The sequence below is a fragment of the Dipteris shenzhenensis genome, chromosome 1 (genome assembly GCF_047967505.1).
Source record: "Dipteris shenzhenensis isolate YYH24624 ecotype China chromosome 1, Dip_SZ_1.0, whole genome shotgun sequence".
Taxonomy (NCBI): domain Eukaryota; kingdom Viridiplantae; phylum Streptophyta; class Polypodiopsida; order Gleicheniales; family Dipteridaceae; genus Dipteris; species Dipteris shenzhenensis.
The window spans coordinates 30,298,845-30,316,359 of record NC_141596.1 but is presented as its reverse complement, the minus strand read 5'-3'; the positions used below and the strand labels follow the sequence as shown (position 1 = coordinate 30,316,359).

General features: G+C 45.9%; 1 pseudogene across 1 annotated transcript in view; it reads right to left on the bottom strand.

Annotated features, from left to right (window-relative positions):
- The window catches only part of LOC147905680 (CDPK-related protein kinase-like), an 83,151-nt pseudogene that overhangs the window by 37,068 nt on the left and 28,568 nt on the right, over window positions 1-17,515 (bottom strand). Inside the window, exons 3-6 of the transcript XR_015540903.1 lie at window positions 9,308-9,349; window positions 9,076-9,184; window positions 8,620-8,698; window positions 7,813-8,321 (exon numbers count right to left, since the gene is read on the bottom strand). The product of XR_015540903.1 is annotated as a CDPK-related protein kinase-like (transcript). The remainder of the gene's footprint in view (window positions 1-7,812; window positions 8,322-8,619; window positions 8,699-9,075; window positions 9,185-9,307; window positions 9,350-17,515) is intronic.

Below are 17,515 nucleotides of genomic sequence, written 5' to 3'. Positions count from 1 at the left end.
TTGATCATACATAATCAAATCAAATACATCTGGATGTAACAATGAAAAGAAAAGGATTGGAGTAGAGCAGAATCCTCCGTATGTCATGTCGCCCTAGCTGGTGCATAGCCGGTGATGGGACGCTGGTGGCCGTCAAGGGGTGCTATACGTCTCGGTCTCCTGGACGAGGCTCGACCCAAGACCAGAGCCATTGTGACTCCCATGGGACGTATCTCGGGTCTAACAATGACGGGAGGTCCCCCAGAGTGATCTGTGTGTCCCCTTGATGTCTCGTGTGTCGTGCTGCGATCGTCGGGTCGGGGTCTCTATCACGTTTGTGGCTAGAGACTAGACGATCAATGTCACTCGATGGGAAGAACTCTGTGATCTTGCTCTGAGAGGTGTCTGATGATGTGGCCAAGCCCCATCGCCTGAGTAAGTACTCTTTGTGTCGGACCCCTCGTGAATGAAGGCCGCGAGGCATCTCTGATCTGGGTAGGCAAGGAATCTGGAAAGGAGCCTCTGAAGAGGCAATGGTAGCGACCTCGGATCTCGTAGTATACTGGGCACCTGAAAATAAAATGCTCCTCCGACTCGACCTCCTGACAGTCGTACAATATGCATAAGCGATGCTCCCTAGGGATCCCCTCTGCTCTGCCGCTCTCTATGCGAAGGCGATGTGATGATACCCGAAACTGTCCGATGGAGATCCATAGTGAGTGAGGCATATGAAGCTCAGTGTACCTCGGTGGTGTGATGAATCCCTCCTCCGAAATACGGAGACAGTAATCTCTGTAGAAACTCAGCTTCATTGGAAGCTCCCTCGGCGCCAACCAGGTCCTAAAGGTGTGTAGCTGCAGGAGATCCTCATGAATGACATGGTTGGTGTGTGGCCCAATCGGGATGGTGGATGGGAGTACCGGAGGGGCATCTAAACTATATTGAAAAGGAGGTATCCTATCGATGTGGAACCCTAGTCTCACAAACCATCTGTGAGTCCGTGCATACCAGCATTGCTCGTATCCCTCTGCTGCCAACCTCATGAGCCAATCATGGCAACCTCTGTCTCCCTGATGTGCAGTCCCCATATGATCTAACCCGGTGTAGATATATAATGGCGTGAAAGGCTGCATCTAGTTGGAGTGGAGAAGCACCAAACTCGGCCTGAATGATGTGATGTGGTATAGACGGTTTCCCCTGGATCATCCATGAGAGCATGAGGATCTGCAGGCGCTCCACCCGTGTCCACACTATCTCTGACATGTCATGCCCCCAACAAGGGCTGCCATACATACCGGCTGGTCGGACCAAGGAGTCGAAGAGAAGAGCCTTGGTCCGTGGGTCCTGGAAGTGGGAGTGGAAGCATTTTCTCTCTAGTTGAGCCAGTGAGGCGTATTCCCTGCTCAGTTTGGCTTGCATCGCTGTTCTCATCGTGAAGATTGGGCCGGAGAAGATGACCCCCAAGTAAGTGTATGAGGATACGATCTCAACTAGTGACCCACCGAAAGTAAAAGTAAACTGCTTCCGTTGCATGTTTGCTCGAGAGGTGTTAAAAATCATGACCTTGGTCTTGCCAAGGTTGACCTCCAAATCATGGGATAAACAAAAAGCCTACAGTGCATCCAGGTAGTGCATCCAGGTGTCGTTGGAGCCCCTCGGGTGTGGACGACAAGAGTGCCATGTCATTTGCATAAAGAAGAATCCTGATGATCATCCCGGCAAGTGAGCAACCGGTCCCTCCGAACGCCCCCATGAAAGTCTCAAGCTCATCGATGTAGAGGCCAAACAGGGTCGGTGATAAGGGACAACCCTGTTTGACTCCTATGGTACTCAAGATCTCATTTGTCCAACCTGCGCCTGTCCGAACTCGGCTTGAGACTCTCTCATACAGTGCCATGATTGCCCAGATGATCTCCTGATCAAATCCCAGTGGCTGTAGGTGTGTGATGAGATGAGCTCGAGGTATTGTGTCAAAGGCTTTGCGGAAATCCACAAAGCAGCAATATACCCTCTCCTTCCATGGTCTGGCCTCCTCAATGACACTCCTGAGTGTGAGTATGTGATCCATAGTCCCATGGTCTCGCCTGAAACCAGCCTGACCCTCTGCTTTGAGCCCTCTCATCTCTGCGAACAGGCTGACCGACACATCCAATACATCTGCATAGATCTTGGACATCACATGTCCAATCATAATAATCGTGTAGTTACTCGGGTCCATGGGATCCCCTGCCTTGTGGATGGGGGTGATGGCGTTCAGTGTCCAGGTGCGGGGGAAGCTAAGGCGAACAGCGTCATTGAATAGCTTTGCTAGGATCGGGGCTAACATGTCGATCCCATATGCGAGAAACTCAGTGCATAGCCCATTGTGATCCTTAGCTCGGCCATTGTGCAGTTTCAATGTTGCGTCCTTGACTCCCCCTCTAGTGAACAACGTGCAAGTGGTGGGGCGACGTGTGTGTATGAGATCTGGAGTGGTGGGCTGGTGTGGGACATCATAAAGATGGTGTGCATACGTGTGCCAGACTCTATGTGTAGCAGCTCCTCCTCATTTCGACGAAGAAATACCTGCTTCTTCAAACGTACGAGACGTCGGTACTTACGTACCGTGTCTGGTGTGTTCGGGAGGTGACATTTGGTTTCAAGTCGGAGCTGTCGGCGATAAGCCTTGCACTCCGCATCGTACCAATTGTTGCAGGGTACAGAACCAAGAGGTGGTGGTCTAGTGGACCGTGTGGTGTGGGGAAGGATTTGGAGGACAGCCTCGTGGACTAATCAAGGCAGCACGGTCCTCTATGAGTGGTATGTGATCGATGTAGGTTAGGAGTCTGTTTAGGTGTCTAGAGTAGGCCGGTGAGAGGCTGTGATCAAAGTGTATGTTGTGGTAGGTGTTGTGCTTCCTATGTGGTGTGTGTGGTGTGGCTAAGCATGGGGTGGCGATAGTGAAGAATAGGTATGTGTGATCAGCTCGTGGAGGGAGTGGTGCTATGGTGAAGTTGGTGATACATGAAGTGAAGGTAGGGGATCCCGTGATGTAATCTACTACACTAGTGTCCCCCCTGTGTGGGAAGCAAGTAAAGCCACTTGAGGAGGGCCATAGGTCAAGCCCGTTGTAGATGATGAGATCATGCATCCTGCCCAGATCAAAGAGCGCGTGTCCATATGGTGTAACAGGCCCGTGTCGGTCCGATGAGATCCTGGTCATACCTGCTCTGTCTAGGTCCATGTCTGGTAGCATGATAGAGTCGTCTCGGAAGTCCAGGAGTGGTGCGTGACGCATGCTCGTCCTGATTTGAAGTCCCCAACAAGGAGAACTTCCCCGCGGGCTGAAATGTCTGGGATATCTTGATGTAAGGGTGGATATGGCGATGTCTCACGCTCCTCTCGTGCCACTTTGGCGAAGTGTGATGTGCCTTGCGGGAAGTAGCATATTGCTATGAAAAGGTCACGGGTGTGTGCGGATCCAGATCCACATGAATCGAGAGTGTGCATCTTTCCTCTCAATGGAGATGGCTCCAGCAAGGGAAGACCTGTACAATACTGCGACCACGCCGATCCTCCGACTCCTCTTGTATCCCTCGTCTCGTCCCTGAAGGTTGACTCCCATGTGTAGCCACTGACCATCGGTAGTGGACGCTCTAGGCTCTAGTGTGTCTCCGTGTAAAAGACTATGTCTCGTCCTGTATAAGACTCCGAGAAGTTCCCTGGGTCTGACCATAAGGTACCATTACAGTTCCAAATGGTGCAATCTAGGGTCTCGGAAAGCTGAGTCTCATAGGCCCTGTCCCTCTAGGGGATACGGGTGGGAGCCCGATGGGTGCCGGTCAACAACCTACCATCTCGGACCATGGCCCATTTCCCCTCCTTGTGGGCAACATCCCGCTGCTGTAGAAGAACTTGTTGCTCCTCGATCTATAGTGGTGTCAAGTCCATGGACAAGGTGGGATGCTCTCGTAGAGCGGCTCGGTGTCGGAGTGGCGCTAGTCGAGCATGTGAATCTCTGAAGCGAATGACTAGGGGCTGCTCTCGGTTGGGATCTCTCCCAACACGCCATGCTCCCTCTATGCCATGGTCGAGGACCCCCATGGTAGTGGTCACAAAGGTGATCACCTCCTCCATGGGCGTCATAGTGGTGTTGGTGCTGTCTCGCGTGATCCCTCGTACCCGGATGTTGAGGGGCTTCGAAGCCCTCTGCTGCTGCTCCTATATAGCGGCTGAAACGGTTGCCTTTGCGGGCTCCCGTTTCGCCACGTCTACCCATCTAGTCGTCTCTGCTATAGCCGGCTGTATCGTAGCTATCTGTGCCTCCATCTCTATGACTGGGGTCTCTCCAAGCGCTGCTCTGAGGGTCCCGAGCTCCTCTCGAAGTTGTGTGATGTCGTGCCTGAGTCCCTGGATAAGGGTGCCCTGCTCGTGTATAATGCGGGCCTGCTCCTAGGTGTATTGGGCCTGCTCCTGGGTGTAATGTGTCAGCTCTGCCTGACGGGCCCGGATGCTATGTATCTCAGCCAATAGGGAGTCCCAAGCATCTGGTGGGGGCCTAAGATGTCCTGGTCCAGGTGGGAATTGGATCTCGAGAGGGGTTGGAATGAAGGTGGGCTGTTGAGGTTGTATTGAGGGTGGGGACAGCATGATTTGGGCAGGGGAGTGGTATGTAGGAGTAGCGAGGCTAGATGAGGTGATGAAGGGTGGTTGACTGAGAGGTAGAGGTGATACGAGGGGAAAGTAATGTGGAGCCGTGGTCGGTGGGGCCAATGGTGAGGCTATTGGCGAGGAGACCTGTGATGATGATGCAGGAGAGGGGGAGGAGAGAGGTGGCATAGATGATAAGGCGGATGATGGTGGTGAAATAGTGGTGGTAACCATGGAGGTCGAGGATGTGGTGAGCGGCATGGGCTTTGGGTGGGCCCCTTTCTTCTGGGCCGCAGTGTTGTCTACTGTCAAACCGCTCCGGTTGCTGCGTTTGTTGAAGTCCTCCAGATTGAGTTGCTTTTGTGTTTTCACCTTGTCACCATTCCCCTTCCCCATCTCCACGCGTATGCAAATTTGGACCAAAGGGTCTCCCGCCTAGTCTCCTGTCCTCATCCCCATGTTCCCTTCATTATGGGGGAGGCAGCAGCGGGCAAACAAGGGATTGCAGCAGGTCGGAGCTGTTGGAGAACCCCCGCTTGCAGCTCCGACCTTTTTAAAAAATAAATAAAAAACGAGAAGGGGGGGGGGGCTGAGCGAGGGGTAACGAGGGGGTAGCGGGGGTAGCAGAGGGGGTAGCCGGCCCGGGGGGGGGTAGCGGAGGGGGAGGGGTAGTGGGGGCGTAGCAGGGGAGAGAGAGGGGTAGCGAGGGGGTAGTGGAGGGGGTAGCGAGGGGGTAGCAGAGAGAGCAGGGGGTAGCGGGAGAGAGAGCAGGGGGTAGTAGAGGGAGTAGCGAGGGGGTACGGATACGGAGGGGGTAGCAGAGAGAGCAGGGGGTAGTAGACGAGACTAGTCGAGAAGAGAATGAAATTGAAAAAAGCCCCAAAAAGTGAGGAGCTAGTGCATCAAATTTGTCCTCACTATCGATTTTGTAGAGGAGAAAGGGAAATTTCAGAAAATAAGAAGCCGAAGCAAGTAGAGAGTACTTCAGGAACGGGTCAACTTGTCAAGAGCAACATTTTCTCAGAAATGAAACGTTGGAGGAGACGACTAACTGGAGATGATAGGGTAGCCATGATATCTGAATTTTGTCGCCCGGGTGTTTACAAGATCATCGCCTATTTCCTTCTCATCGCCAGAGGCAGCACGCTTGGGTGTTCACAAGATCATCACCTATATTCTTCTCATCGCCAGAGGCAACACGCTTGAATCCACCGACGTTTATTTTGAAGCACCACAACTATCTATGAACTGGCCCCTTGAAACAACGTTCAAATGGTATCGATCGGCTAAACAATGTTCATCCCAGGTGCAAGAAAAAACGATGGGATATCCTCCTCCAAATGACCACACAGATCTAAGCGATGGCAGAATTCTCCAAGTGCAAGTTCAGGAGTGATGGCGTATCATCAATAGCAGGCAACAGCATGTCGTACAACTCTCAACTCCCAAGGCGAGTCTTCATGTGATCTTCCAGCAGGAACATGCTTGCTACAGTCACGACACAGAGGGGGCTGCCCCTGCCATCCCTCCACTCCAAGGACATTGCCACCAGATGGGGGAAGTGCTCCTGCCCTATCAGCCCCTCTACATCAACCAAACCAAGAAGGACTTCTCCTTCCCACCATCTATAACATCCCCAACCAAGCTAGACACCATTTCTAGGATTCAAGAAAGAGGAAGGAGAATGTAGCAGAGGGGAGAAGAGAGCCGAAAAAGAGGGGGGAATTGCAGGTTCACATGGAGAAGGAGAGGAGGATAAGGTCAACCAACACGCCGTGGAGGGGAAACGAATAGAGATGCATGAGGAGAAATGGTGAGGGGGAGTAAGAACTCAACCCCTCCCCAACAAGATTGCCAAACTGTCATAGGCCCTAGGGTAAAGCAACCTACAAAGCATGAACTCTACTTGATAAAAGAGACACCAACGAGATAAGGCTAAAAAATGGAGATGATATTGTTAAGCCAGGCAATCTCCAACTCTAGAGGACAGGATAATCAAAGGCCAAACTGGCGCAAAGGTCTGATAAATTACAGGTAAAAAAAAACGCCACAGGTGAATCTCCGTCAGGACAAAAATCAAAACCAAAACCCTGTCAAAAACAGGCTCCTGAAGAGCCTAGGATCGGAGGCCACAACTGGCCACATTCTGGCCGACCAAAAACTGGCCGACCAGACTGACCTGGTCGGTCAAAATCTGGCCGACCAGACTGGCCAGATTGGCCAGATCTGGGCCGACCAGCTGGCCGACCAGCTGGTTGACCGACTGGCCCTTCCCTATTTAAAGGGGGGGGCCTAGGTGCTCCTTCACATCTTGTGCTCCTGAGGTCCCTGTACACCCTGAGCTGCTGCCTCCTCTTCTGCCTCCTGGCTGCCTCCTCTTCTGCCTTCTCTTCTGTCTTCTCTTCTGCCTCCTGGCTGCCTCCTCTTCTGCCTCCTCTTCCAGCTCCAGATCTGCCTTCTTCCTGCACCAGATCTGTCCCTCCTTCTTGCTCCAGATCTGTCCCTCCTTCCAGCTCCAGATCTGTCCCCAACTTCTGCTCCAGATCTGCCCCCAACTTCTGCTCCAGATACTGTTCTTTTTATTCCAGATCTGCAGCAACCCTTGCATCAGTTTGCTGTCTCAGATCTGGTTCAGTTCCAACTTGTGGAGCTAGTGCAGAAGTCCACTACAGTTGCCTTCCCTGGAGGATTGATGTTTGCTCCCTCCAAAGCTTCTCTCTCATATCTTCTCTTGTATTGAGTTCCTTTTGTGATATATATTTCTTCTTCAGCTATCATTAGTCTTCAGTATTGTTTTATTTGTCTCCAAGAACTTTCTTTATAGATATTCCCCAATCAAAGATCCCTTTCAAATATGAGTATGGCCACTTCCCCAAGGCCTCTTTACAACCCATCATATGTGGGAGAACTCCTATGCCACATGGAACTCTCCTCCTTAATCCCCATTTAGGTCTCTTCTACTCCATTCTCCACAAGGCCTACAACAAGTATGGTTTTAAAATTTTGCGGTATATGCTTAGGGAGTATGTTTTCGATGATACAAGACTCAAATGGTTAGGAGGTTGTGAAAGAATATGGTCAACACACATGGGGAAGAAATAGTATTTTATGTCGCATTAAGGACATGGAAGAGCATGTAGCTGCGGCATTCAATCTCAAAAGACAAATTAGAAGGCATCCTCTGAAATCAAATAGCCTGATTACCTTTAGTGCTGACCGCCTTAGTGATGAACTTTCAAGGTATGACTTCACTTGTTTAAATGTCAGCATGTCCAGTGGGATTTTCTGCTTTCCGCGAAGCCATGGATGAGCTGCAAATGTATTTTCTCAGTTAATTGTAAATGTGGTGTATAAGCAAATCTGAGAATTTGGAATGACATTGGAGGAAACAATATAAAAAGGAAACGGATTCTCACTTAAGGCTTGAGCAGCCGTCCATCTTTTGCGTGGGTCTTTGCACAGCAATTTCTTAACAAAATCTTTTGCCTCTGGAGAAATAGATGGCCATGGTATCTCATCGTAACTTGGCTCTGCTTGCTTGACTTCACGAAATATTCCAGATTCCGTGCGTGCCCAGAATGGACGGCTGCCACTGAGAAGGATATAAACAATTACACCTATGCTCCAAATGTCTGCTTCTGTACCATATGATTTCTGGAGAACTTCCGGTGCAACATAATATGCACTTCCGACAATATCATTCAGTTTCCCATCTGCACTTCACATAATAGTCAAGATCCCATTTATCAAGTCAGTCTTTCTGTCTGATAACTTACGTGTGGTTTTTGAGCCTTTTCACAGTTTTAGTAAGCTGAAAATAGCTGGACAGTAAATATTATCAGTCTGGCTGGAATATTGGACACTGTAAGAACTGTGTCCAGATTCCAGTAATCATTTAATTATGATTCTAAGATATTTTGGGTGCTGAAAGAGTTAAAAAAGAACAAAAACATCCTAGACAGTGTACTCGTCTCAAAAAGTATTTTGAACATGAAAGTTCAAAAATCATACCTGGTTTAACAAAATCTGACAGGCCAAAATCTATTGCTTTTATAAGAGAACCTTCATCCTGGGTGCTGAAAAGGAAATTCTGTCAACAAAGATGTGCTGTCTTAAATATTGAACTTAGAAAAGTGTGCTAATATGAGTGTACATCCAATAAGAAAGCAACCCTGCCCCAACCCTGGTATGAAAGAACCACTATTCCAGAGTTGTGTACAACCCTACTATTCTAGAGTTGTGTGTATATATGTTGCACCTTCCCAAGGTACAAAGCATGCAAATTTCTGAAGATTAAATTGTATAGGCTGTTTAGAGAATCCATTGATATTTATAAGATTTAATCACTCATGATAAGAAGTAAACAAGAATCGGTAACACATTGAGGTGTCATGTTGTGAAAGGTGACTTGGAAGTTCATGATGCGAATGCAAGCATCATATCACAAGGTTCAACAGAAGCACATACCTCTGGCTTCAAGTCACGGTGAACAACTCCTTGTAAATGAATAAAGGAGACTGCTTTCAACATCTGCATGACTATTGCTTTTGCATCCTCCGCTTCATACTTACCTCCCCTGCCAAGAAAAGGGCAAATTTTTGAAACTTCAATTAAAACCAAATGAAGGACAGTAAAATTGGATCTCCAAAAGAATCAAACCTATTTTGTTTCTTTAGTCTACAAGCAAACTTTAATTTACCTCGCAATAATGTGATCTAATAACTCCCCTCCTGCACAAAACCTGTTCATTTAAGCAAACATCAGCTGAATTAGAATATAAATAAATTTAAATGAGACTATGGGTTAACATTGTTTAGCAGTCATGACGTGAACCTGATCCAAACTTCCATGCAGGCGAACATGATTTATATCCTTCTGGTAGACTGGTCAGTTATCATGGAGCAAAAATAAATAAAATTTGTGCATCAATATAAATGCAATATTTTAGCAATATAGAACCTCATAAAGAGGATATCCCTTGTATGTGCTGCAATTACCACCCATCTATAGTTTTGAGTGATAAATTTCAGATGTCTATAGGAGTTCTCATACAATGTCTCAGTCCGCTGAAGATTGTCTGAGCCATATCATACATTTCAACCTGAAGATTTTCAGAAGGAACACAAGAGGAACTATCTATGATACTATATGGCTGTTTAGGCAGCACTAATTTCTTTTATAAAAAATGTGATCCCTTAAGCAAACAAAAATGTGACTGTCCATAGTATAACATTTACATTAGCATAGGAGAAGAAATATTTTGAAACACCAGTGTTAAAATCAATAAATTCAAACACACTTCATTTCACCTGCTATAGGATCTGGACAATATGGAGCTAATAATCGGAGTCCGGACTATTGGACTTCATTAAGGATATTTACTTCTCACAAACCAAAGATTTGATGCATGTTACACACATGGATTGCCTACACTGTGCGCCCACCAACTATGTACAGCCAAGCACAACTTGTTAGTGAGAGCACTTGAGAGAGAGAGAGAGAGAGAGAGAGAGAGAGAGAGAGAGAGAGAGAGGATACGATATCATTAATGTTCATTGAAGATCCAATTGGATCTATAGGACAAAGGTGCCTCCATGAAAAAATTGCATGTTGCAGCCCTAAAAATAGCTGTCAACTACAATAGTTCATGTGTTTGCCTCCTAGAGCATGCTTGCAAGCATGTGTGCTTGGTCCAAGGCTTTATCGCGATGTGCCAATATCTGCTTGATGTCATCTCCTATCCTCTTTGGTGGCTGGTTGCAGAGAATGTGCAAGTTTATGTGTGTGGACATCTTTATTTTATACTTCTCCCTGATGTGATGAATAGGGTTGACAAGTGAGGAGTGTGTGGCATTCGTCCTTTGAAGATGCAAGACATGGAATGGAAAGGAAAGTAGAAAAGCATGACTAGGCAAACATAAAGAAATGAATGAATGCTAGAAAGAAATGTACAACCAAAGAAAAGTACTCCCATGACCAAGAAAGGATTGAGGCTTGATTGATTTGACATGAGAAAGTACAATGCCTTTATAGGATAGGCACACACACACTCTTAAGTGTCAAATGTATATGGGATAAGTCCCATAGTGACACGTGACACTCTAGGATATAAACTAGTATAGTACTACACTAGAACTCAATAGAAACACACTAAAAGTCACTCAAATTGACTCCATTTCCTAACGCCCCCCTATGGAGGGAAGGTGAGGGACTACAGGAATGGAACCAAAGTCATGATAATGACGGTCATGAAAACTGTGCATGCCGGTCTAGAACTAGACATGGTTCCCACACAATCTCAGAGGCAAGTGAGCATGGCTCAGAGGCTAGTGAGCATAACGTAGAAAGCTCATCTAGCATGGCTCAGAGGCTCATCATGCATGGATACATGATCAACTCATAGGTCTAGGAGACCAATGCACCAACAAATAGATCTATCAAAGCCAAAACATATGACTCCCACAGTACATCCCCCCCTGGCTCCAAAGACTAATGAGGAACATAGAGCCACATACCAAAAATAGAAAAGAAATACATCATTTTGGGAGGACTATCCAGGGCAGAGTACCTTTATTGACTCAACACACTTGATTTATTGCATTCATTTTTGGGAAATACCCCTAGGGTAGAGTACCCAAACACATCATGCTCAAAAAGCAAATGAATCATCATCTCCATCATCCTCTAGATGTTGGAGGTAGACATGTCGGATTTGAGTAGTGAGAGCATGATTCTGTGTCGGATGGTCATCTTTGTCTGCATCATCACTAGTGGTGGTGGATGCCACCCAACTGGCATGATCCTTCGATTGTTGCTGGGCAAGCTTCTCGTAGCACTTGTCCTCCGTATGACCAAGCTTGTTGCAATATGTGCACTTGAACGGTTTGAATGTCTTTCCTCGTGTTGGTGGAGGCGATGGCCTAGGTCTCCATTTGCTAGTGGAGCCAAGAGCCTGTGTAGTATCCGATGAGTAGGATGGAGATTCTTTGTTGCGGCGATCCTTTTCAAGAAGAAGAGACACCATATCTTCGAAGGTAGTCGATGCAATTCGAAGTACCTCAAGGGCATTCTCAAAGCGAGAGATCCCTTCCATACTCGTCATGAGGACAGCCATTTTGTCCTCGTCATCCGGGGGACACTTCAAGTTGGAGAGTTGTTGAACTAAAGATTGAATTTTTGCTATATGTGCACTCAAGGTATCGCACTCTTCCATTTTCAACTTATAAAATTGCATTTTAAAAAAAACCTTGGAGTAGGTGATTTTATTACCAAATATATTCTTGAGGCGTGCCTAAATCTCCTTGGCCATTGACTTGAAGTTGATGTGATGAATCAAAGAATCATCTAGGCAAAGCCCGATGATTGTGATGGTTCTCGAGTTGTGTTGCTTTCAAATTTTGTGTGTTGGAGACTCCGTTGATGTAGTAATATCTTCATCATCTTCAATGGCATCCCAAACATTCTCCTTCATGAGAAGGAGTTGGACCTTCATTTGCCATGTGGGGAATCCTTCCCCCGTGAACTTGTCCACTAGCAAGGAACTTGCAGATAGTGAACCCATTATGAATATACAAGCTTGTGAATGGCGGGTAGCTCTATAATACAGCTAGAAGAGCTTGAATGTTTGCTGCTATAGAACGGATGATGATGACAGTAGACGGAGTTACTGCTGGTGCAATGGCGGGCAAAGAGGTGGTAGAATGGTGAGCAGATCACATGGCAGAGAATGGCAGGTAGATGGCGGGCAGAACAGAGGGGAATGCAGCAGGCTGAGTAGAGGCAATGGAGCAGCATGAGCTTCAGTCATCACGAACTGGACAGTCACCTTCTTTGCTTGATGAAGCCATTGTTGGTGAGGCTCGGGTGGTGAAGGAGTTGAGCTTAAAGTGGAATAGAGAAAGCAGCCATCCAAGGGGAATGAGGGAGAGAGGCTTCAATGTCCTCAACCTCTTGGAAGTTAGCCTAGCTCTGATACCATATGAAGATGCAAGACATGCAATGGGAAGGAAAGTAGGAAAGCATGACTAGGCAAACATAAAGAAATGAATGAATGCTAGAAAGAAATGTACAACCAAAGAAAAGTACTACATGACCAAGAAAGGATTGAGGTTTTATTGATTTGACATGAGAAAGTACAATGCCTTTATAGGATAGGCACACACACTATATATGATAAGTCCCATAGTGACACATGTGACATGGCACTCTAGGATATAAAGTAGTATAGTACTACTCTAGAACTCAATAGAAACACACTAAAAGTCACTCAAATTGACTCCATTTCCTAACATCCTCTATGTCCCATGATGGACATAGGCTACAAATCCAATTCTCTTGTGGCACATTTTTTCATCTACCAGTCTCTACTTGGAGTTCGTGGGAGCTCATTCATAGCTGGCTTATTAGTTTCCTCTTAAAGAGAGATATGTTCTCATTGAGATAATCTTGTCCCCAATAGGGCAGCGTTGGATTGATTTCTCTTTTGTAGAAGGCCATCTTCTCTTTGGACCTTGCCATAGTTTGCCGATGATTTTTTCAGTTATTCAACTCTCTAATGTCCATGTCAGTGTCCGAGAGTATTGCTGCATCGATCACCCAATATCCCGGCCACTCTATTCTTGTTTTGTTTAAGCCCTTGTGTTTGGTTGCTTCCTTGGCTTTGGGGGGGGAGCTTTTCTTTGTGCATTTTTGCTACTATATTGAGATATCAGATGAGTTGGCATACGACTTCCCTTTCTAGTGGTAGCATGTGTTAGAACATGAAGTCAAGTTGAATGTGTTTTAGTGTGTTCTACTAGGAGTTCTAGTAGAGTATTATGTGTGAGTGCCATGTGTCATAGGAGATATCCCATATACACTTTGGTATTCTAGTGTGTGTCTATCCTATATATGATTGTAACTTGTGTGTCACATCTATACACATCAAGGAGTCTACATCAAGCTTTATCAATGTGAGTCTTTTCATTTTGGTTTCCATTTTCTTTCACTTTCATTATGTTTCCATTTAAGTATTATCTTCTCTCTCCCTAGCCTACCCTCTCTCTATCCCTCTCCCTCTCCACCATGTTCCTTCATGTGGTATCAGAGCCATCATCCCTCCTCACTTTATTTCTTCCCCCATCTATTCTTCTCCTAGTCTTTTCCCTCTTGCTCCTTGCTCTTCCAAGGGATTGAGGTAAGGGAGGCCCAAAAAGAGGAGCTACTCTCCCTCTTTCCTCTTGGAAGGTAGTCCTTCTTCCTTCACCCTTAGCCTCTCCATGAGCTGCTGATCTACATCGACTTTGGAGCTGTTTTCGTGGAGCTGCTACATGATTTGCTGTGGATTCCTGCTGCGACTATCAGCCTCAAATTCGCTGCAGATTTTTGCTTAGATTTGGAGCAACTTGGTCACCATTCTCGTGGGCATTAGTGGGCATCTTCGTAGAGGAAAAGACATCTTGTTTTTGCTCAGAAGCAGCCCGTTTTTTGTTGAAAGACAGCTCGTTTTTGCTGTTTTTGGGACGTTTAGGTGAAAGAAATAGTTGCTTACTATTGTGGAGACATTCCTACTACTAGTTACCCTAAAAATGACCTTATTTGGAGCCCAGAAATGACCTACTTGAAGAGTGCTGCTGCTGCTGCTATTCACGCCTCAAGAATGCCACCATCTGCCCCGACTGCAACATGAGATGCTACCTACGCTATTCCAGCTGGTCCGATGTCTTTTCTTGGCCATTTACTGCCCCGACTCCAAGCTAAGCTGATGCTACGGCCCAGATTATTCTAGCCTTTGCTCCGAACTTGCACTTCAGCCTGTATTGCAGCAATATTTGAAGCAGACATGGAGTATTCCAAAGCGGGAATTGTCATTGAAAAGTTTTTTGGTAAGAACTTTCTAACTTGGCAAACCAAGCTGAGGCTTCTGCTTATGAAGGAAGGTGTGTGGAAGGTGGTTAGTGGCAAAGAAAAGAAACTTGAATCTGATGATAAGAAAATTGTAGCGTGGGAAACTCTCAATGAAAAAGGTATTTCTATCATTGGTTTGGGTTTGTCTAATGACGTTATTCATCACTTGGATTTTGATGACACTGCACATGAATTGTGGGACAAGCTAGAGCGCTTATTTGGCAACAAAATTATCAATTCCAAAGTTTTTCTCAGACAAGAATTCTTTCTTTAAGTACCAATGAAGCATGAAGATTCTCTTAATGCTCATTTGAATGATATGGAATCCCTCATCACCCGACTTGTTGCTTTGAAGGCCCCTGTTGGGAAAGATGATCAGGTGGCTGTCCTCTTTTCCAGCATTGAGGATATTCCTCAGTTTCGTGATATCATACCAATGCTTCGAGTAGCACGGGATATATACTTGATGAAATGGTTGCAATGCTTCTCGATCATAAACGAAGGCACAAAGATGTCCATAAGGAGTAGGCATTATATTCCAAGGGTAAAAAGCCGTTCAAACCTTTCAAATGTACGTACTGTAAGAAGCTTGGCCACACAGAGGACCATTGTTTTCAGAAGCTTGCCAAACAACAATCCAAGGAGCATGCTAACTTGGCTGCAACTGCCACTAGTGAAGAAGAAGAAGATGACACTTCGACACCAACTTTTTCTCTCACTGCTCATCTCTGAAATCTATCCTTCCCTCAGGAGGTAGATGAGGATGATGAATATGTCTTCTAAAATATGTCCATGAGCTTGATGTATATGGGTACTCTGCCCTAGGCGGTCCCCTAAAAATTGAATGCAATAATCTCTTTGAGTCAATAAAGATTCTTAGCCTTGGATAGTCCTCCTAAAGTGATGTTTTGCTATCCATGGTGTGTTATTGGCTTTGATAGGGTCTCTTTATCAGGCCTGGCCGAGTTCCAGGATGTTGGTGTATTCCTAGACCTATGAGCTGGTCATGTAGCCATGCTAAGACATGAGCCTCTGAGTCATGTTGAGTGTTAGGCCATGAGAGTGCTTGGATCAGCCTCTGAACATGCTCAGACTTTAGTTCTGAGTTACTTGGGGTGCACAGATTAGTAGTCCGTCATTGTCATGTTTAGTTCTTGGTTCCATCAAGTAGTCCCTCACCTTTCCTTCATGGGGGGGTGTTAGAACATGAAGTCAAGTTGATTGTGTTTTAGTATGTTCTACTAGGAGTTCTAGTAGAGTCTTATGTGTGAGTGCCACGTGTCATATTGGGAGATATCCCATATACACTTTGCTATTCTAGCGTGTCTATCCTATATATGATTGTACTTGTGTGTCACATCTACACACATCAAGGAGTCTTCATCAAGCTTTATCAATGTGAGTCTTTCCATTTTGGTATATTGCTCATTTCCATTTCCTTTCACTTTCATTATGTTTCCATTTGAGTATTATCTTCTCTCTCCCTCTCCACCATGTTGCTTCAGGAAGCCCATTTCATATAGTAAGATGGCGTAGGGAGTTTGAAACTTGATTCCCAATTCTTCGATTAAACACCTTTTTTGCACTCTTTTCCATGAGTCTCTGGTGAGCCATGGAGCCTAGGCTTGGTATCCATAAAGAATTTTGGTCTGGACTAGTGAAGTGTATAAGATTTTTGCATTTCCCAATTCCAGATGTGGTACTTTTACATTCGCATTGTAGGTTGAAAAGTGCCTTCATTCAATAGTTGTGATGTCGACCAAACCTTAGAGGTTTCGCCTTGGGGGAATGGTTTAATGAAACACAACAAAAACCTCCCGACCCTAGGATCTTTTCTCCACACACAGGTTCCACTCGTAGTTATCTGTGAATTCTAGGCCCAAGTACTTGTGTATCACCTCCAAATCCTCTCTCTCAAATGGGAAAGTGGGTCGCAATGGTCTTTTTCCACGGCCTGTTTGCAGGTCACTGAAGTGGCTGGAGGCAAGGCTACTAAGGCGGCTGATGGCGAGACAAAAGAAGAGGCCATTGGCGAGGCATTTCGGACTGAAGAAGGGGTAGTTGATGGTGGCGAGGTAGATCAGCTCCAAATCATCTACCCAAGGTGAGGCTAAGGGTTGGAAGGGAGCTCTACCTTTGAGGAGAGGAGAGCTTCCATTTGCGGGCTCTCATCCTCTAGGTAGAGTGAGAAGAAGGGGAAAGTGAAAACGAGGCTTTGATACCACATGAAGGCACATGGTGGAGAAGGGAGAGAGAGAGGGTAGGCTAGGGAGAGAGATAGTGATACTCAAAGAGAGACATAATGAACTGGAAATGAAATGTCTAAGCAATGAATCAAAATGAAAGTACTCACATGTAGACCAAAGAGCTTGTTGCTTGATACTTGATTTTTTTGACACTGACAAGTAAAGCTCTTATATAAGAGCATACACACACATATGAACACCTATGCATATGGGATAGCTCCCAATGTGATACGTGGCATTCATAGGACACACTAGACTAGAACTCACACTAGAACACACTAGAACACACCAAAGTGACTCAACTTGGCTTCATATTCTAACAGTATGCCTTCGATTCTGTACCATATCCTAGAAATATGCACTTGATTGACTTGATATCAAGTTTATTCCTTGAGTGCATCAGGAATATGGGCATAAGAAAGAGAGCCAAATACTCTCAAGTTGTTAACAGAGGGCTTAGTTCCTGTGATTGTCTCTTCTACTGTCATGTTCTGCCACAAAGCACTGGGGCTTCTGCTCATCAAGTACACAGCTGTGTCACATGCTTCAGCCTAGTATTGTCTTATAACTTCTTCTCATTGAGCATGCATCTGCAATCACCTTGTCCTTGCACTAAGAGACTCCATGTTGCTCAGGGGTCTGTCTGCATGTGGACTGACGTTTGATGCCATGATGCCTTCAAAAGGCATTGAAATCTGTGGACTTGTTTTCACCTCCATTGTCACAATGGAGAATCTATATGTACTTGCCAGTCTATTTTCTACCAAGTCTTTGAC